Here is a 21,303-nt window from a genome sequence, read left to right on the forward strand (position 1 = left end):
CCTTGGAGCAGAAGCTTGGGCTCTGCCTGCTTTTTCCTTGCACTCATTTTATTTCTCACTCTGGGCATACCGCTTAATGTAGGATTCATGACACAGCAATCAGGCACACGAATTTCACTTCAGGTAAGTGCTTAACACTAACAAAATGAGTCACAAAAAAAATATACTGATTTCCTGCCCAAGCACCTCACTAAATTTCTTCACACCTAGACTTACTTTGACATCTAAGGTTGGCATCTGCTGCGCATGCCCTGGAACGGCACCGGCTCGGCTAAGCACCCCTGAAGGACCCATCTCCTCCAGCGGTCTCTTGTCTCGCTGACAGCACCGGCTTCGACACAAAGCCCAGCAGTCACAGCCACTCTCCATCAAAAAAGCGCACACAACGGCCACCTTCCGCAACCTTCTCGGTGGAGCTCAGGAAACAAGAGATGCACTTCCAAACCCCAGCGCAGCCTCGGGAGGGCTTAACGATTTCCACATCCTGACGGGACCAGAGAGCCCCGCTGAAGGAGTTGCCTTCTCCTCCTGGGGAAGCTCAGCAGCGGCACAGCCCTGAGCCCAAAAGCCACAGGGCAGAGCCTTGCTGTGAACTCTCACCACCACACCGGCGGATTTGAGTTTGGCAACCCGGGTGAGGAAGGGCTGTGTCCCCTACAGCAGCCCTGGTGGTCCATACTGCTGCTCTTCTGTCCGCAGCAACCGTAACAAAAGCCTGGCCAGCCCAGCTGTCCAGGTAAAGACGACCACAAACGTTCCCTTGCTTCGGTCATCAGCCACCCAAGGCAAATACCTACTGGGTGCCTCGAGTGGGCCCCGGTCACAGAGGCAGAAAAATTGCTGGCAGCATGGCGTTTGGCTCCTGCAGCCTTCAAGCCGGGACTGGGAGAACTGGTGTCTGGTCCCGATTCCTGCCTGATGCACACAAGCAGCTAAGTGCTCGTGCGGATCATGGTGTACATCCCTCCTGGCCTCGGCTCTCCATACGGCATCTCCCAGCACCCTGCGGGGTACGGAAGGCTGACACCAAGCTTTTGGGTGACAGTGAGTGGGACCTGCAAGTCGCTCTCATAGGCAGGTACAGCCTTTTCCATTGCAGGCACTACAAGAGGAAATGAGTAAAAACACATCCACATTCCCTCGGACTTCAAAAAGAACCAAATCTCAATCCAACCTCTTTAGCGAAGGTTACAAGCTGGAGGACTCTTCATAGCAAGAGTCAAAAAGCGTCCTAAGAAAAGAGGAACTACAGCTCCTACCGCCCTGTCACGCTCTCAGGACTGTGTCATTCTTTCACTGGCCCCCAGTACAGTGTTTTTATGGTTTTCTTGCTTTCCTTTCTGCTCTCTTTCGTGGTCACCCAGCGTTTCAATCAAAGTTGCATTTCCCTGCTTCTCGTTCTCCCCAGCCCCTTGCATTCCTGGAAGGAAAACAAGGACAGACGGAGCTGGCTGCCCATAAAAAGCTGTTCTCGCAACGAAAGCAGCGCTTTCCAATAAAACTTAAGCAGTCTGGCTGCACTGCCTGTGCCTTGCTTCCCTGCTTTAGGGCACATCTGCAGAGATACAGCAGCCTCAGATGGGTGACATAAATAATAAAGAATCATTCTTAATAATCAAGCAACTTCAGCCTTGCCAAAAAAGTAGCCGATACACCCATTCCAGCTACTGCGCACTTATAAATATGTAGATCTCTGGAGGCCCCCTCCCCCCAGAGCTGGTGACTGAACCAATCACAGGTTTGATTTTTCTCTTAGTTGACTTGTTTATTGCCAAATTAAAAAAAAAAAAAAAAAAAAAAAAAAGGCACTTTTCAAATGTGATTTATGAAGTGCCTCTAAGTAAGTGCATGCACGCACACATAAAAACACACAGGGCTGTGGTTCCAGCTGCATGGGAAAAGCAGCAACAGGAACTCTCACTGCATAATAAACACTACCTGAGCAAGCCCTTTTCTTTGTCTGCGGAGGCTTGGGGCCAGATCTTTGGGGGGGAAGCATAACTGCATCACTTCATTAGCTTCCTTTGGGTTGTGAAATGATGGGGGTTTTGTTTCATTTTGAAAAACTTCTCTTAAACACAGACACACACACACGAAAGGCAACTATCAGCCCTTGGTCAGTTCAAACTAGGCCATCCCCGCGTGTCCAAATAGTTTAACAGCCCTAGCTTTAAGCCTTTACAAGCATCTCTTCCTGTCATCAAAGAGGAAGGCTGCTTAATTTTCATTTTAAAGGGCAGAAGAAAAGCATATTCATCTTCAACCCATCTTTGGTTAACGAGAGTGCTGTGTACTCTGTCCCAAAGCAGCAGTCATCACCCAAGATGCTCTCACAGCTATTTGCAGAGCAGAGGCTCTTGCATCACTCTTGTAAACTCAATATGTAAGTCGCTGAGTAGTAAAACAGGGTTTTCAGCAAGAACAGAGGTCATTTGCTGTAACTTGCATGCTCTGAGTGGCTAAATGTGAGCAAAGCATTCTGAGCCCCAAGACATGCTCCGCAGTAAAGCCTGGTCCAACAAAGGTGGTATGTGCAGGGTGACGGGGACCTGCAGCCCCTGCTCAGTTCTGCAAAGGAGCTCAAAATTGCACCTCTGGAGGTCCATGCTCTGAGCTTTACCCTGACTCCTGCTCTCCTCTCCAGGCCTGTGGAAGTTCAGATATTTTTAGCTGTTTGCCATGAGTGAAGGAATGTCTTTTCCTAAGTTACCTCATTCATAAGGGCAGCTCTGCCAAGACAAACAGGTCCTAAGTGTGATTACACCAACTCCAGCCAAGGGAGAGAGCTCACACCACATTAACGTGCATGCTCAAATCATAAGTACCTGGAATTATTAGTATTTATGGTGCATGAAATTACGTTCCTGACTTCCTCACCTGGCCACACAGATAGGAGCGGGAGGGAATTTCAGATCCTTCCTGCCCTTATGTAGCTGAGCACCTCTGAAAGTGAGTGAGCAGTCCTGAAAGCACCAAGATGAACGTGGGGTCATCATGGGGTGCTCCTTGAACTGGGGTCTTTTCAGGAATACATGCCAAAAGAAAAGCCAGCGGCCAACAGTGGCTCAATTTCTTGCCTGGGGAAATCTGTTCTACCCCAGGCTTGCTTTGTTAATCACACACTCACCTCCATATGCCTTTACTCTCATCAGAGCCATCCCATAACCAGAGAGCAATTAACACCCTCCTGAGCAAAGAGACCAAGGACTTGATGAATAATCCCTATATAAAACTATTGTGCCTCAAACGCCAACTAATTAACTCTCAAAAACACCACCTATGTTGTAAAACCAGCATAGCATTTACCTTTCACAAGCGAGAAAGCTAAACCATGGACGTTAATTGACTTGCCCAAGGCCACCAAGGCAAGTCAGTGTCAGAGTAAACTAAAGACTAAAGCTGCTTCCTTGCTCTGCCCCACAACTGCCTATGTGATCCCAGGCTCTGCTTCACAGGGCTTTCAACAAACCCATTCAAGGTGTTCAGACACAATTTTACCTGCGGATACCACATAAGCACTGATGGTAACTACTTGGAGGTCTGGGCTTAGGCACTTCAGCCGTGCCGGGGAGGGATGTAGATACTAAAAACTCTATCTAACTAACACTTTATCTATCTATCTATCTAAAAAAAATTAGCAGACCCCCAGAGCCATAAGAAAAGCTAGTTCACTGCACAGACAGAACTTTTCTCATGTTATCCACCACTAGCAAATATATATTGAATGGAGGTGCCTGATCCATAGGGAATTAGTATACAAACAGGCTTAAGGTAGGAAAACACTGATATGCAGCCCCTCAAAGTCCTGCTTTATCCATTTTGGACACTGCCTCAGAACTACCAAGCAGCCCTCTGCCACAACCTCAGAGCTGCTCTGCACTGCACAGGTTGTTGCACTATGAGCACTTGCTGGCTTTTCATTAACTTAAATTGTAATATACGTGATGAGAGGCAAAGAGACAATTACATCCATCCTCTCAAAGGGGCGTGCATTTGTCGTGGTGTGTCTTGTGCATAGCATTTATCATCCTCTCAGCAGCAACAAACTTGGGACCAACAAAAACAACAACAACAAAAAGGCTTAATCCCTTTCCAGGGAGTTCTTGTCTGAAAAATCCTCCTTATGAAAGACAGATGTGAACCTGCCAGTCCAGTCAGATGCAGAAAGCCCTGGTAAATGCAGGAATGAACGTTCTCGCACACAGAATTGCCAAGAAATAACGGGGAGATTCAAACAATGAAAGAAGTAAATCATTTCAATATGACAGGCTGGATTTGAGAACGATTTCAGGCCATGGACATAGAAATCAAAGACCATCATCTCCAGCAATCCCAAAGGAAAACAAACCTTTCCTTTCCCCAGAAAGTAAAGTTATAAGCCAAGGTGAAGCGAATTGAGGCTGAGGAAGGGAATGATCCCTATTCAGTGAGGCACATTGCAATAATCAGAGCACACACGTTACCGGAGACATAATTTAAAGCAGAGATCAAATTCTACAAAGCAAGACAAAAAAGAAAAGTAATAGTGAAGGAATGCTATGAGCAACAGGAAACCCCAGCACTGACAGGGCCTTGCTGAACACTACACAAACCATACAGCACAAGCCACACCTGAGAGGACCTTTCATATTGCACAAATATTCAATCCCCCTGCCAGACTGCGTGCATGATTTTTCTTTGCTTTTTATTAGCCAAGATCAAAATCCAGCATCTAATGAAAGCTCTAAGTCTCTCTAACCAGCAGGAATAAGAAAGATGCCAGCCTAATTTCCTGGATTAAGACGAAACAACAGGAAAGTCTGGGAGGTCTGAGTCTTACCTTGGACTCCCGGCAGCAAAGTGTGGCAGCACCACATCTGCTTCCCCCATCAAAGAAAATGCCGAAGCTCACGTTTAGGGTGATGTCAACAGCAGCTTCCCGAATTAAAAAAATCACCATTGTTCAGAAATCCAGAATACCTGGCTAAAATCAGCAAGGTGACAGATGGCAGCTCAGCAAAGCTCAGCACACTGCTGGATGCCACGGATGTCACATAGATGCACTGACCCCCCAGATCGCTCACTGATGGACGGGAAACTTCCCACTCTCAAAAATGCATGTGCAGGTGGTGACAAGCCTGAAAAATGAAGCAGGATGAAGAACTCCAAGCCCAAAGCCATGCTGTCTTCATCTGCCAAATGTCACATCCCTGCTCACCAGCTCTGCAAAGATAGGAGATGCTGGCTCTATTAATTCTCAGCTTTCATGTCTTATCTCTTTTTTTTTTAATCAATTTGAAATCATATCTCAATTATCCCCTCATTACTTCAATTACTTTCTTGTAAGCTTCTTTCATTTCATGTTAAAATGTTCCCAAACTTTCTTTCTAATCAAGATAATAGCAATTAATTCAGAAAGCTTGATTCGTAGGTGAGTTAGGTCCATTTACCCCTCTCCGGCCTGCAAACCAACCACCTTTAACTCTTACAACCCCTTGGGAAATCAGGATGACATTTTAGGGAGGGATACTGCGATTAAGAAAATACAGAAAATATATCGCATTGTTTGCTATTCATTCACCACCTCAAAGCCATTTCAGGGTAATGTGGCAGTTCTACACTTGCCTCCTTTGTGTCAACTTTCACCGCTGAGGGCGTATAATTTCTTCTGTCTTCCAGTTGCTTTTCTCCCCAGAAAGATGCCAAACCTTTTTTGCAAGCTACGGGGATGATCTCACAAGTTTCTAATCACAAATGTTTCTGCTGTGGGTGACTGCAAGTGATGATTCAAACTATGCGAGTCCTGTTCCAATACAAGAGCGTAAATATGCAGCCGCTGCTGCTTGGAACGTGGCCACTGCTTAGCAGAGCAGAAACACACCGCATGTTCCTGGGAAAAGCAAGAGGGAGTCATTTGTGTAGCATGTGAAAGGTTAGGTAAAGCTGGGGGATTTGTACAGACATAGGAGACATGGCAATTCCAGCACCATCGGTTTGGGCATCAGTGCAATACTGACTCATGCAATGACCCCCTGCAGCCCTTCCCTAATACCCTCTGCCTCCTTTAACCCCTACGCATCCCACTGTTGAGGCAAAAAATCCAGGAGGTGACTTGCTGCAACACTAGAGGCTCTAAGTATAGTGTAAAGTTGCCTTTTTCCAGCCAAGACCATACATAAAAACAATACCTGTCCTCCCTCTTCAATCCAGGGGAGTCCCATACACGCCTGCAGGTTGCCACTAGCTAAGGAGAAAAACACGGGGAGTTTCACATAGCTCCTCTCCTTCCGTAGTTCTTGTTCATCTGCTATCAGTCTCCCATATTTATCACTGTGAAATCAAGTTATGTATTTGAAAATATATATCAACTGTCTGACATTTGAAAATCTATTTACAGCGCTTGTCTTCTCATTACCCTGTTTACTTTACAACCTTGATTTTATTGAAATGCCATTTTAGAATATTGATTTCACTCGAATTGCAAAAAAAAAGGGCTTTCTTGAAGAAAATGAAATATATATTTCATAGTCAACGGAGAGGAAAATCTCTCTGAGTCACTCTTGCATAGAGAAATAATTGGCCCATTTAAGAGGGATATGTAATGTTGCATAATTCAGACGACCGAGGGCTAAGTGCTGGTGTGCTGGGGAGATTGGGGGGTTCAAAACCTGCTCACAGTCCAGCATCATCAGACCCTTTATTCAGACTGTGTTTCTACTTTCCCCGGTTGTGACAATGAAAACCTCTGCAGCTAAACTTGGCATTTAACTCTTTATGTTCTCTACTGCATCTATCACCATGCCACCAGCTCTGCGGGTCTCTCCACTAAGCTTTTGGTAAAAGGTGGGTGAGTGGGACTGGACCTTCTCCAGCAGATGGAGAAGGTAAGCAACATTGGCTCATTTTGTATATAAACATTTTGCCAGTAATGCTTTGTCAATGACATGTGTGAAAAATCACACACTTGACATGGCTATGCAAACAGTACCTCATGCTGGGGCCAGGAACTCTATTTGCTGCTTAGTTTCTCCTTCCAAGCAATAGAGTTAAACTACATGAGAGAAAAAACTTTTTGGCAGAGACTAGCTATGTCTTTACTAGGAAATTTATTAATAGAGTTTGGCTGACAGAGTTGTAAATCCAGGTAAGTAAAGCAACCCCTTATTTGAGGAGGAAGAAAAAAGGCATCATTACAAAGGATATAGACTGTGTTCATTGCAGGGCTGTGAACAGTCACGGGAGATGGATCCACCTTTCTACCAGAGAGAAGCCCTAAAATCCTCTGTGTGACATGGTCCAAGTGCCTTCCCAGCCCATCACTTATCCTGAGTACTAAACCCTGCGTATCACTCATTGCCTTACCACAGGGGGAAGTGTCAATGCGTTCAAAGAAAAGACCTTTGCAAGCCCTTATGGGGCTCCATATATGGAGACTCCAGCTGTGAATCTTCATACCAACTAAAAGGACTGGAGGCATGTTGAACCAAGATACACAACCAAAAATATTTCAAGTGAAACAAAGATCTAGTGAGGTGGGAACTCCCCTGCAAAGCTTCTCCCTGAAGGAGATAATTATCAGCCGCTGAGCTGCCTCTGATAAGGGCTGTTTCTGCAGCGTTAGCAGCCGCTCATTGCTCGCTGGTTATTACTGTTGGCCAGTAAAACTGACAGATTGGGGTTTCTCATGGGGAGAATTACTAATTATTCAGTTATAGTAGACAGAACATGGAGTGGGAATGTACCGACCCACAGACCACTGGAAATATCTGCAGGTGGATGCAGAAAGACTGTTCCTCTACCGTGGATGACAAGATCCTTCTACCACACTGCCTTAATTAAGCAAAGCAACCAGATTGCTTTACAGACCGTTAATCCTGCAAACACACCTCTCGTACATTCTGACCAACCATCTTCAGTTCAGTTGCAAAACAGGAGTGCCACAAGACTATGCAGCACTTTAGGCTGAGGAGGCAAGCATGGGTGCAAGCCCTAATCCACTGCCCATGCATGTTGGTAATCACCTAACCCGGAGAGGAGCATCCTCCTAGACCTTCTGCAATGAGCCAGTGAGGACAAATCTTAGTCTGAAGCCACCTGTAACATAACTAGACCTGCATGCTTCTTCCCAGGAGCCAAGGAGATAAGTCTCCCTTCATCCAAGCATCACAGCTCAGTCTATCCCAGCACATGCTTCCCAGCACCATTCGGGAGAAGACGACCTCCTCGGGCAGGCGTCATCCTCAGCCATGTCGCAGAGCTGTTACCTGCCTCCTCCTAGCCAGAGTGCATGCCCAGACAGAGTCACGGCAGAATGTCTGCACAGAGACAGAAGGCACTCTTGGCCAAAGCTCAGGCCTCAACAGTAACGCACAAGATAAGCAGAGCAAGGGTGGCTGCGTCAGCTGCTTCTCCTCCGTGTCTTGGCTCCCGGCAAGAGAGACTTCTCACAGATGTGCAAGAATTTTCTCTTTGGAGTCTCTGCTGAAACTAGCATGAGACGCCGTTTAATGCGAGTTGTGAGGATGTACTTAAAGCAGCTGCCATCTACTGCAGTGCCCAAACAACTCGCCAGCTCCAAAACACTACTCTTCATAACCTCGTGCTGAAGCAGGACACTGCTCTGAGTCTCATTTCACAAAACCCCATCAGAGATGCTCACCCACATTGCCAGTCTATGGCAGTCCAGAGACCTCGACATGTATCACCAACAGGGCAGACACCACCAAGGAGGTACAATTGGAAAGAGCATTCCCATGCAGACTTTTGCTTAGGGAAAAAAAAAAAAATCCATCAGAACTGTTGCAGAAAGAAACAACGTTGGAAACCTTAAGGCCAGAGTTTCAGACTCAGGGGAGTCTTCTATGTCTGAGAAAATGGGACAACTGGAAATATGGAAGCAACCCAAACTTGCCACAAAGTGGTCTCTGCAACTTGCTGCAAAGCTGACAGACGTCTGTATTTCTTTATGCTACTCCTGTGATTAACAATAAAAATAAATAAATAGCTTTAGTTAGCTGTGTCCTGAAAGAACAGCCACATCACATGGCAAGTCCCCCAAGGTGTCAGGACTGAAATGGGGCCCTGGAGAGCCCGAAAGGGCACAACTTCACCACTTGGGCTGAAGAACAAGCAGTCCCTTTCGGTCCCACAAGCAGAGCTTCTCCGTGGGGCACAGGGCTGCAGTGACAAAACGGCTTTAGCAGAGCCAACGTGTGCGCAGTCAGCCCAGCACGGCTAAACTCACAGCTGCAGGGTCAATTCCCAGGGGATGAGATGGCATGTGCTAAGATAGTATAGCCCTGTTAGACCTTATGGAATTACATCTGGCCCCTACAGCAAGTGGACTGGAGCTAACGACTCCAGCCAGATCTCCAGCTCAATGTCTTATTAAAGTAAATCCCTACAAAACACTACTGACTCGTTATGGCAGATGCCATTTGCTGCTTACAAGAGAGGCAAATGAAGCTTCTGGGTAGGAGGGACCTCCAGATGCACAACTTGGTGGTAAGGAGTGATGTCCCACTGTTTCGAGAGCACACACGTTACTCAATGGGCCAAACACCAAGAGGAGAATTCTGAACTTTTTGAAGCAGTTCTTAATGTCACCATTGAACTTACCAACAGCTACTAGAAAGACATTTAAGACAAATTCCCTCTTAAATTTACTCTAAGAAACAACACCTATTAGCCAAAGCTGCCTTTCCAGTGACAGCTAGGGTATATACATGAATCTCGATCTATACAACAGGGGGATCAGGAAACAGGTAGCCTGTACTGTAGATACTTGCCTTAAAAATGCTGTCATTGCAATGTTCACATTTGCTCCTAATTCATCTGCAGGAAACCTCCAAATACAAAAAGTTATTAAATCCAGAAACAATAAATTATCTACAAGGAAAAGGGAGAAGAGGCAGCTCCTTTAATCTCCCAATAAAGAAGCAAAGGAAATTGCATCATACCCAGATGGGAGACCGATGTGGCTGGCCAGACAGACAGAGGGATCGGTGCGTTGGCATTAATGGCATTGCTTCCAGAGATCCAGACAGACAGACACTAGCTATAGAGAAGAGGGCCAAAATGAGTGTCTAGATCCAACTCTCTCTTGGCCGTCCAAGAGTCTTGACGCAATTTTTGTATCTGGTTACTATTTCTCATATAAGGCGCGTCAAACCCCTGGCCCTAATGCATGGAGGGGAGTGAACTTTGCCACTCACACACCTTTCTGATGCAGTTCTCCAACAACGTGGGAAAGGAAACTTAGAATTCTCTTTCGCCAAGTGTAAAACCCACCAACTCTACAAAGTGAGGCTGAGCTGAAAAACTACACTTGTCTTAATTTTCAGGGCAATGTAAGAAGAAATGAGAAACAGCTTTTTGATTGAGTTTTCTGGGGTTTTTTAGCACTGCAACCTTTTGGTTTTTTCTGATCCATTATCTTGTCAGTAGCAACACAGTTTATCTTCTGGCCTCCTTCCACAAGCTCTCTCAGTCAGATAGTGGTATTTGTTTTAATGTAACAAATATGGTCGTTAACCAAAAAGAGGCAGATGTCTATCCCCAGAATGTTCCCTGCCCGATCCCAACCCCCCTTTCACCAAGATTACTTCTGAATTAAGTGCATTTAAAAACCTGTCTGAAGTAACTACTCCAGAGACCAACAAATAACTGTTACTTAGCGGAGAATGATATTCTCTGGCTTTTGTTCCCTCTGACCGTGCCCCTTACCATTTACACCTCCCCAAAGCAAAGTACTGCCAAATCAGAGGAGGCCAATTTCAGACTTGCTCTCACCCTCTTATTGCTGGGTAAGGGGTTTTTCTATGCATCAGCACCCCTGAAGACTTAATGTACGGAGCCCCAGTACACCGTTAGCCTTGACCCAGCTGGAGTGACTCTCCAAAAAAAGGAAAGGCAGAGCAGAAATCAACAGGAAGCCACTTTCACAGCCAACTAAATGAAGGCAGATGATCTGCCACTGCCTGAGACCAAGCTGACAGCCAGTTACTACAGAGCCACCGAGAAGCAGTAACTGTGGTTCATCTCTGAGCCCTGCAAAGCCCTGATACACCATTTGCTTTCGCTCCATCGTACATCCTAACTGCAGTTTCGTGCTCGCCGGGGAGCATCCTACAGCACAGGCAGCCGAGGCGATGCTGCTCACTCTGTTGATACAAGATCCAGTTTAAGGGAGCAGTTCCTCACTTTGCCTAAATTGGCCATTCCTAAGGATCTGCTGGAAAGCTGGGTGCGAGGTCCCAGCCAAATGTAGATCTAACCCTGGAGAAGCAGAACAGGCAATAAGAGCAGTGACAGGGGGCTCCAAATTTCTGCAGGGCCCTCAACACCTACCTATCAGCCTGAATGACTTGGCATGGCAGAGGTTAACTCAAAGGGCCACAGAAGGGGGAAAAACATTTTAAATTAGAGGCAGGAATACTTATCGGCTAAAAGAAAAACCTCCCTTTCCATTGGGATCTGCCTTGGTAAACACAGAAGACACAAATCAACCTGATGGCCCAGCCAACCCCTCACCCCACATGCAGCCAGGGTGCAGAGCCGGTCCCCTTTGCTCTCGCCGGCAGGACACTCCGCAGCTTTCCTTCTCTGAAGTTTGCTTACATTACTGGCTGCCTTTGCTGACATTGGCAGCTTGCTCAAGCCTTTGTAAAACTATTTTTTCTTGGATATACTTAATCTATCTTATTTTTATCCCATCTGTGAGAAAAAACAGCCACAGCGCAAACTGATGTGCTTAGCAATGCTGCCAGCTACGCGGATCCCATGACCTCCTAGTTAGGTTGCTGCAATGTTTTCTGTTTATCTGGTGCTGCTCTTGTGCGCTCACCCGTGTCCTATCCCTAAGGCAGCATGCATTTGCAAGTTCTCTTAAAGGCCTCTTTCAAGGTGAATTAACTGAGTCTCATGCATACTATATTGCTGAGTGTGGACTTTCAGACCTTTCTTTTTCCATATAAAGTTTTAAATAGGTTTAGATTGAAAATCGTCCTGAGGGATCTGACATGTTTTTCATACACAGGTCCTGCAAATGAAGTTGGACGCACTCCCTGAGAGAATCTGCTGCAGCTCAGGGTGTCCAAAACAAGGACATATGGACCACTAATGTCACATACGCTGCTTCAGAGGGATCCAGGACCAAAGAGACAGCAACGGCTGTACCCATATACGTCAGCTGCCGCAGTGGTGGAATTACCACTGCCAAGGATGGTACCACTTGAAAAAGAAAGATGGAATGCCTGCTGTAATTGCCATGGAAGTCAATTCAAGGGAAGTGTATGGCTGCTGCTATCCAGGAAGATGGACTGAATGGTCTCACCAGTCCTTTTTCACCTTTTATTTAGGTACCTATGAAAACAGCTGGGTTGGCCTGCTTTGTGAGGTGGTGGCCAGAAGAATGCGAGACAGTGGCCAGCGACGACTGCTCCACGCAGGCCCATGCTGGCTTGCCAAGTGCTGGAAAAGTCTCCAGGACACAGGGAAGGTAAGAGTGTTTCTCTCCTTCTGCCATTCCAGGTAGCACTGCGTTGGTATTAAGCCTATGGTTTGGAGACACGAATATGTCATTATCCCAAGGAGATCTGCAAAACCACTTCAAGCAACTGTTTGTAAATCCATGTGTGTTTGTAAGTCGAAACATTTGTAAATCCATCCCCACCAACTAGAAATACATGAGTCAGTGACTATGACAGGCATATATCCACCGTTTTTACAGGAAGGCAGAAAGACATAATCCTTTTTTTAGATCAATATTTTTAACCAAAATTTCCTGAAGTAAATGAGTAAAGCAAAGATTTTTTTAAAGGTACCTTCTTAAGTACTTAACTGTGCCTTTCACTCTCCCCACTTCCGAATGAAGGAGCAGGACACAAGATGGTCCTTCTATTAGCAAGGACTGACAGGTCAAGCTCTACTCTTATATCACTTCACCTTCTTATAAAAAAACATCCATGGCCCAGCTTGCAACAGTAGAAAAATTATTTTCATTTATACATAATTTAAAAATTGGCTAAACTTTGAATATTTACCTCTTACGTTTATTTTCCCCATTTTCTTTGCTGGCTCACTGGCCAGCATGGAAATGTACAGGTATGGGTCTTCTTCATTTGTTTGCAGACTGCCTCAGACTTATAGTTGAAGGAGTGCTGCTCCAGACGATGCTACTGGGGAGTGCCCTCCTTGGCATGTCAAGGAGGTGCGAGTCTTCTCAAGATACCAAGAACCTTGTGCTTCCTCCATCTCTGGAGACACTGTAACTCCACAGTGCGCAGTAGCACAGCACAGTCCTTAATGCTGAATTAATTCAAAAGAACAGGAGTACATGGAGTTCTTAGGGAGAGGGATGTAATTACTGCATTTTCAGTTCTCCTGGAAAAATGTAAAAGTGGCATTTTTCTGGAGTTAATGTCTTTTCCTGCTGCTCATTCTGGCAGGAGGCATCCTCCTGTTTTTCCTGACTAGCATTCATCTGTTCCTTTCTGAAACAGAGGAGATAAAGGAGATGCCTCCTGTGAGATTGGGTGGGGAAGGAGTCGTGGTCCACAGGTGAAGCAGGGAAACACGGAAGATCTGGAATGCTCATTTTCCTAAGGATTTCACTTAATCAAATTATCACCAAACTGCAAGCCACTTCTAACCACTAATCACCCACTGCCTGGAAACTATTTTGAACAAATGTAAATGTACAAAATCTCGTTGATGAAAGCCTTGAAATGTAGATCCCGGGAAGTTTGTGAACTCTAACAACTGTGGAGAAACAAACCACAGTTTCTTTTCATAACTTTGATCCTATTCTAGGGGCAATACACAGGCATATGTAACAGATCTTTCCTTCCTCTCTATTTTCTTGCCAAGGATGCCATTTAAATTCTTTGGAAACAGCACTATAGCTACTCCATGCTGTCTATCCTCCAGAATATATCAGATGTTATTTAAATAAATGCACGCTAGAATTTTTCTACAATGCCTCCTGGTAAATAGCAGCCATAATGAGCCTACGTTCAGACTAAAAGAGCAAAAAAAGCTGAACTGAAGTCAAACGGAACAATTTGGTATCGTCCTACAGTACCAGACTCTGCATAGTGATATAACGGATTAAATACTTAGAAGAAGGAACGAGGGATCACAGATGTTCCCCCACAAAAACTGCAACCTGCCCTAGCACTGACTTCTTCTCTTTGTCCTTTGAACCTTACAGGAAAGACTTGTCACTGTATGTTGCACCACGGCAGCGCAACAGCTGAATCAACTACCCAGCCATGGACAAGGGGGAAACAACCCCACAGATACCCTCAAGCAGTCCATGTTTCCTCCTGAGGACTTCTGAGCAGGTTGACTTCATACTTCTCTAAGTCTCATAGTTCAATGGCAATAACAAGGTAGAACTAATTCTCTTAAAATCCATGGAGATTTTATGTTAAGTTTTCCTCTACTATGAGTTTTTAATCTGTAGCTCCTTATGGCCCAAAGTTATTTGGCAGATTGAAATATCAGGTTGTTTTCTGCAGACCAAAGTTCAAACCCTGATGGAGGTTCACATTTTCCCTGTAGTAATCTAGTCCCTACAGTCCCCATCACAAAATTTGTGCTCAAAAGCAAGACCCCAAGCTCAGAAATTCAGTGAAAAAGAGGATGGAAGAGATGACGTGGCTCTTCAGCTGCCTACCTTGCAGCCAGCTCTTGAAACTATAATTGCCCAGAAATAAAATGCATGCAAATTCAGAAGATAAACAGAACAAAACCACAACACAGGCAAGCCGCATCCATTCATCAATAAAGCAAGAGCAAATATTGATGAAACAGGAGATTTTTTTTCTGAGACCCTGTTTGGAATCTGCTTTTTCTTCCAGGGTCAATAAAACCTCCGGTTTCAAACTTTTGCATATGCACTTTGAGAATTAGCATGCTGTGAGGTCCCGCCACGGACAGCATGTCTTTTCTTAAGCAACATGTACAACAGAAAGTCATGGGGATTTTTCCCAACCTTCCCTCCTTAATAACACAAAGCAGGCACATAGAGCTTTCCGTTTTTCCAGCATGTTGCAAGCACGAATGAATGAAACCTCTCACAAGATGGCTTTGAGGTAGCACTCCCATTTTGCAATTGGATAAGATGATCTTCCTACTGTCATGAATGTTGGACTGGTGGAGGACACAGGCTTCTTACATCTTCCAGTTGCACTTAGTCTCTGCCTCAGATCCATAGCAGTCCTACGGGGCACATTAGGTCCCAAAGAGCCACTGCAATAGGGCTATAATTTAGGGCGCCTGCTTCAAGCTGTGCTTTTGTGAAATAACTCTAGGCTGTCCAGGAGACATGGAAAGGCAAGTTAGAAGTTTTATGTCCACCCCTCAAGGTTGCTTCTCTCAAGCGGGTGGTTTTCTTCATATCTTTGCCTGCATTCCTGTATTTCCCAGAAAACACCTTTATTCCTTCCTCCCTAGTTCAGGTTGTCTTTTGCTCTTTGCTATATGCTTTCACTTTACCTCTGACCTGATTCAAAATATGTGACCTCTGCCATGAAATGAAAGAATCAAAGGTCAAGAAAGCTCTTACGCTATTTCTATAGTGGTGAATTCTACGGTAGTGAATTTCTATAGTAGTGAACAGTTCAGGACACAAGCATTGGTGCTGAAACTTGACTGTGTATGCTATTACACAGCTATCTCACATGCTTTTAGTCCAACCCAACTGGTATCCACCCAGATAAGGCTCAGGAACCTGCATGCACCAAGTGCACGGGAAAGATGAACCACTGGAGCACGCGGTGTCCGCAGACACAGGTGCCTCAACCTTCTTAAAATTTCCCTCCAACATCCATTGTGGCCATCAGACAACAGCACTTTGTCCTAAGCATCTGTCTCAGAGGGATAGGTGACAACTCACAGTTTGGTATCCACCTCCCCACAAATGTTTGCAAAACTTACTCACTTCGGAGCAGGGAACCTATTTTTCTGATTCTGGAATCCACTTGTACTACTTTGATGACACCATTTACATTTGCTTTAAGGGTATTTTATATACTCAGGAGGGGGAAAAAGCAGCTTAGTGTACCTGAGAATTGGTCCCACCAAATCTCCACCTTTCCTTTAACTGCTATTATTACACATAATAGGAACGGCAAGCGTTTCAGAGCAGAAACCCTACCGGTTCAGGGCAAATGGGTGCAGAGGCTTTATCATTGTTGCAATGCCAGGGAAATGAACAAATTTGCCCCCTGGGTTGAAGCTAAAGGAACAAAATTCTTGAGCCCTGCCTAAAATCACATGGGTCCACTTGGCTCGGCTGTTGTTGTTCCATGGTGATTCACAAGCACTTCTCTGCCTTGCTTTCTGCTCTGCTGTGTGATGCTTGGCAGTGAGCTGCACAGTTAAAGCTGTGCAGAGAGCAAACTAGGGCCCTGGATGGATACATTTTTTTTAATTTTTTTTTTTGCAAGCAAGCTCCTGCCTCAGAGGCAGCTCTAGAAAATTACAGAACAGGCAAGGTCTGGACAGAATCAGCGAGTATTTAGTGTTGTTGGAAAATAAAGTCAGATTGCATGGTGTGATAGCCATGTGATCCTCTTCCTAACATGCATAATTTCTCTTAGCAACAACAACAGGCGGTGCCTTGCATACCGCTTTGCAAATACTGATTTAAGGCCAACAATACTTCTCCAGATTGTAGCCTGTCCTTTGCACCTGCAAAAGCCGAGCTATGGAAAGTTGACTTCGGGCCACGTTTAATAAAAGCCTTACCTTGGTGTCACAATAACAATCCCGTAGACATCCCGCCCAGCAGCGTGACCCAGAGCACCTATCTTAAGTGTTCAGGCATTCAACACAGGCAAAAGGAGAGCACTGAATTTCTGAGGAGTGACTCAGAACCTGTAAGCCTACACGTAGGGTCCAGGCAGACAGGGTGTCTGTGCAGGGCAATTAGGTGTTCCTGTGTGCCAAGTGAGAAACTGCTGAGAGCCAGCCAGCTGGAAACACCAAGCACAGGGCTAATACCTGAATAGGCACCTACCTCCTGGCTTGGTCCTCTCAGAAGCTGGTTGACATGGCAGAGAAGCCTTTCCTAAATACCAGCTGGATGTTCTCAATAGCCGTGCATGAGATGTTCACCACCTGACGCAGTATCCACCTGGAGGAGAGGTGATGCAGACCCATGCAGGAAGGCACAAGCAGAAGTTGGAGGTTGACTTGACTACTGCCACGGTGCCCGTGGTGTACTCCTTCCTCTCCGGGAAGGGTTTCTGCTGCCACTGTTGCTCTCACTACATGCAACCCATTTTAAAGCAGTTTGTCAGGAAGAGTTAGCATGCCTGGCAGGTTTCCCTAGCCCAGGGTTCTTCAAGTAAGCAAACAAACAGGAGGGAATTCCCAATTTTGCATTTGTTTGGCTTTCAAACAATAAGACTCAATACCGAGAGCTATTTAGACTCTGGCTGACCAAATCTCATACCCAGATCTTCCATACATGCCAACGGTTGCAAGTGTGGGACTGAGAAGAGAGGTGACAATTTTTTGGACACAAAACTCAGGAGGAGAGGGTAACCCTCCTTGCAGGCTTGATGCTGTTCAAGCCTCCTTAGCTGGCTGAAGAGCACCCTTCTCACTTCTAAATTGCAGCAGAGAACAGAAAACACTTAAAGACGACTTCAAGAAAAAAAAAGGAAGCAAGGACTGTCACCAGCAGTTGATCGCTCCCTTCTTCCAACTCCTGCTTGTGGAAGAGAGATAAGGGAGCTTCCCTGTACTTTGGGCAGATCTCTACTCCTTCATTCCTGTGCACACCTGGTACCTGGCAGCACACACTGCTGTGTCATTCGTGGCATCATTGCTCTCAGCAGAGCTTTTTGGACTTGTTCTGTAATCAGCTCTAAATCTGCTAAATATATTAATCTGATTGTAACCATTGAATCAAGTGGAGGAAAAGAAATAAGAAATTTAAGCTCACAATCTGCCAACTATTCCAAAAAACAGAGCATTGTGGATAGTAAATAGAGAGAAAAAACAAAACAAGGGTCAGAGGAATTTGAGTCTTTCATGGTCACTGATGTAGTAAATCAGCACTGCAGTTTAACACAGCCAAATGTAGTGTAAAGTAATATGTCTGAGGGAAAGGACTGAGCTTGAAAGCACATATTTAAATGTGACATTCATGCACTACACTAGCCAGGAAAAGGAGGCTGATTTCATTAAAGAAAAATAAATCTCTGAAGACTATACAGTCCATGTATGCATTAATAAAGAAGAAGAAAAAAAAAGAAATACAAGCATAATTTCGGCTATGTCGGGGGGGAATCACAGTCACCAGTAAAATAAAAGGAGCACAAGATGTATATTATTAAGCTAGTGAAATTAAGTCCATCTGGGAAACTCCACAAGAGTATCTTGCAGGTAGTGTGCCAGGTGCCAATGAGAATGAGATACCAGCTTCAGCTGTTGTTATCTCTATCCTTAGTACAGTGACTGATGACCAAGAAGCAAACTCAGATTTAATTAGCAAGCTCTCTCTATATATTTAAGTTAAGGTAGCACCTGCATATTTGAATTATGGCAGCTTCAGATGTTCTCAGCTTTCCACTGCGCCGGTCCCTGTAGAAACAACCCCCACTTGAAAGACAGTCAAAGAGGAGAGAGCAGGGAGTGGTGGTCTTTCCATTGCCAATGGTCAGTGGAGGAGGAGAACTTTGAAATGTCATGGTCACAGAGGAAATCAGAGGGACAGATCTGTATTTTCTTTCATAACCACGGAAAGCCTCTGAGAACACTCTCCAAACTGCAGGTAGAAAGATGTGTTTGCTCCAGTGAAAACCAGCTGCCGCTGGTGTGGAAGGGGACAGGCTGCTCTGTGCTCCTCAGGGTAAGAGCAAACTAACTCTGGCCAAGGACACTGGAGGAAAACCCCTTGTTTTTAGCAATGCTGTGGTCCTGCAATGGTGCAAATGGCCTGGGGTGCATTCAGAGAGACTCATCCCAGGATACTGCTGGGAACTTGCATCAGGAAGATGAGGTCTGAGCAGCTCGAGCTGGAATTCCCACCAGTGGCTCTGCGGAAATCAGGTATCTCAGGGTGAACATCCCAACGCTGACCTTCCTCAGAGGCCAAGTTTATTCTCAGCGGGGAAAGAAAACCTTTCACAGTTACCAGATTAAGCTGATCAAGAACTAACAAGAACTGGAGAAGCAACAGGAGTGGCCTCCTCCACTCTGCCTCCAGAGAAAAATCTGGCTTTTATTACAAAATTCCAGCCTCAAGCTTCCTCCCACAGGATAGACCAAGGAGGCCCAGACTTGTACGAATTAACCAAAAATAACACTTCCAGGGAGGGAGAGGATGACTGAGGGGATTGCTGATGGGAGACAAAGGCCTCTCACCTCCTTCTCACCAGTTCAACTCCAGAAGTCGTCAGGAGTAAGGAGGAAAAGCCTCTGGCTTTGAGCTGTTTGGTGCCCTTCGCTGATTTACTGGGAAGCAAGCGACTCTGCCACAACCACCAACACGTCTGGCAGCCCCAAGCCAGTGGACAGAAGAACAAAAACTGTCCTTCCAGCCTCAGCATTAATCCATTTTAAACAGCTGTGAGTCGCATGGTGGCAAGGCTCAGACTGATAGCAAGCTTCAGTCTCCAGCAGCAAATATGTTTAAAAATAGCCAAAGCAAACAGGATACTGTTTGGAGAGGGAAGGAGGCATGCACCTTTTCGGCTATATTTGGCCAGCAGCGGGGATATCATCTGGTTGATCCTGACCATCTCCGCTACACATCCTTACTGCTACGGCAATGTCCTCTAAACAGAGCAGGGATCAACAGCTCCCTGGAGCAAGGAGGCAAGGACTATCCCCAGGTAGTGGCATTGCATTAGAAGAAGGAAAACAAGAGATTTGTGCAGGCGAGCTGAAGACTCACTAGAGCATGTAAATGTTACCTTAATTTGTGCATCAGCACTCAAATACCGCAAGAGCTGGAGCTAAACAAGAGCAAAGTGGATGAACACGGTGTGTCTGATTCAGCCTGGGGAGACAGCCAGGACAGAGCCAGGAAGCACCCACAAGTGTTAACGGGCCAAAGCTACCCCAAACGCTGCTGCTCTTCCCCGGGTGAACCCCGTCAGAACCTGAAGCAGATGGCTGGGCAGCAGCAGAGCATCCTTGGAGCAACCTCAGGCAGGACAGGGAGCACCACAGCAAGCTCAAGCACTGAAGCAGGGAAAAGCAGCTCAGAGGAAAGGACCACTAGAGCCGTAAGAAGCCACCAGCGATGAGAGATCTCTCCTGGAGATCTCGGTGGCCACCGTGGGCTTGTGGAGCAGCAAAGGGTCTGGCTCAGGGACTAGAAGTAGCACAGACCCGCTGTTACAAAATAAGACTTGTTCACCCTGCCCTTGTGCAAGACGGAGAAAGGGGGAAGGGAACCACGTGCTCACTCCACCTTCTTGCAGAGTCTTCACAACCTGCGGCCTCTTACAATACTGGTTCCCCCGCTGCAGTGAAGTGGCCATGAAGAGAGACTTTACTCAAGGTAGTACTTTGGTGAGGTAATTTAAGACAACAGGATTAAACTGAAACAGACAATTTATGTTGTGCAACAGGAAATATTTCAAGACAGTAAAGTCTGTTGAGCTCCAGAGCGCTTTCCCAAGGTAAGCAGCAGAACTGGAATCTCCATCCCTTGACTCATCTGTCAAGGCTACATGAGCGCTGAAAGTGTGGTGTGGAGAACACGCGCGCACAAGGAGAGAGGCGGGACAGGGACCCTGGTCTTTGCTTTTACAGCAGTTCTGTGTAGAACAAGGTTCCATTAACAGAACAAAACCCTAAGATTTTGGGCAAGCAGGAAAGCCAAAAAAGCCAGAAAGGTCTTGGTGGTAATCAAGACCCTTCAGTTCCCATCATGATCTCACCCTGAGTGGGTTTCTCTTGTTTTGCTTTCTCCTTTGCAAGTTGCAGAAAAAAGCAGACATGAAGGGACTGATTCTTATCTGTCCCCAACTGCTGTAAATCGGGAATAACTTCACTGAAATCAGTGGAGCGATGTCAGCTTAAAATGAAGTGGGTTCAGATTTAGAGCTGAAATAATTAAGGATTAAATTATGTTCATCTCCCACTATAGCACCCATAGGTAAAGTTTTAGCATAGTTTAGAAACAGACTCCCAAAACCTGCATTTTAGACAGAGGCTCATGTCTCAACACCTATATATATGGATGGATTTCTAAAGGGCTTCAGGTCCTATCCACCCTTCAAGTACCCAAAAGCAGCACCTGAAGCGCGGTTAGCCCCCCCAGTCACCTTGCATAGGCGATGATTCAATTCACCT

General features: G+C 45.7%; 1 protein-coding gene across 9 annotated transcripts in view; it reads right to left on the reverse strand.

The window, feature by feature from the left end:
* The window catches only part of EVA1A (eva-1 homolog A, regulator of programmed cell death), a 212,752-nt gene that overhangs the window by 42,490 nt on the left and 148,959 nt on the right, over nt 1–21,303 (reverse strand). The window contains exon 1 of one of the 9 annotated variants that reach the window (XM_041128815.1): nt 12,343–12,362. The exons of the other annotated variants lie outside the window; for them this stretch is intronic. The gene's annotated coding sequence lies outside the window, so the exon portion shown is untranslated. Of the gene's footprint in view, nt 1–12,342; nt 12,363–21,303 lie in introns of those variants that run through there. 9 annotated transcript variants of the gene reach the window in all.

Source organism: Aquila chrysaetos, chromosome 15, assembly GCF_900496995.4.
Source record: "Aquila chrysaetos chrysaetos chromosome 15, bAquChr1.4, whole genome shotgun sequence".
NCBI lineage: Eukaryota > Metazoa > Chordata > Aves > Accipitriformes > Accipitridae > Aquila > Aquila chrysaetos.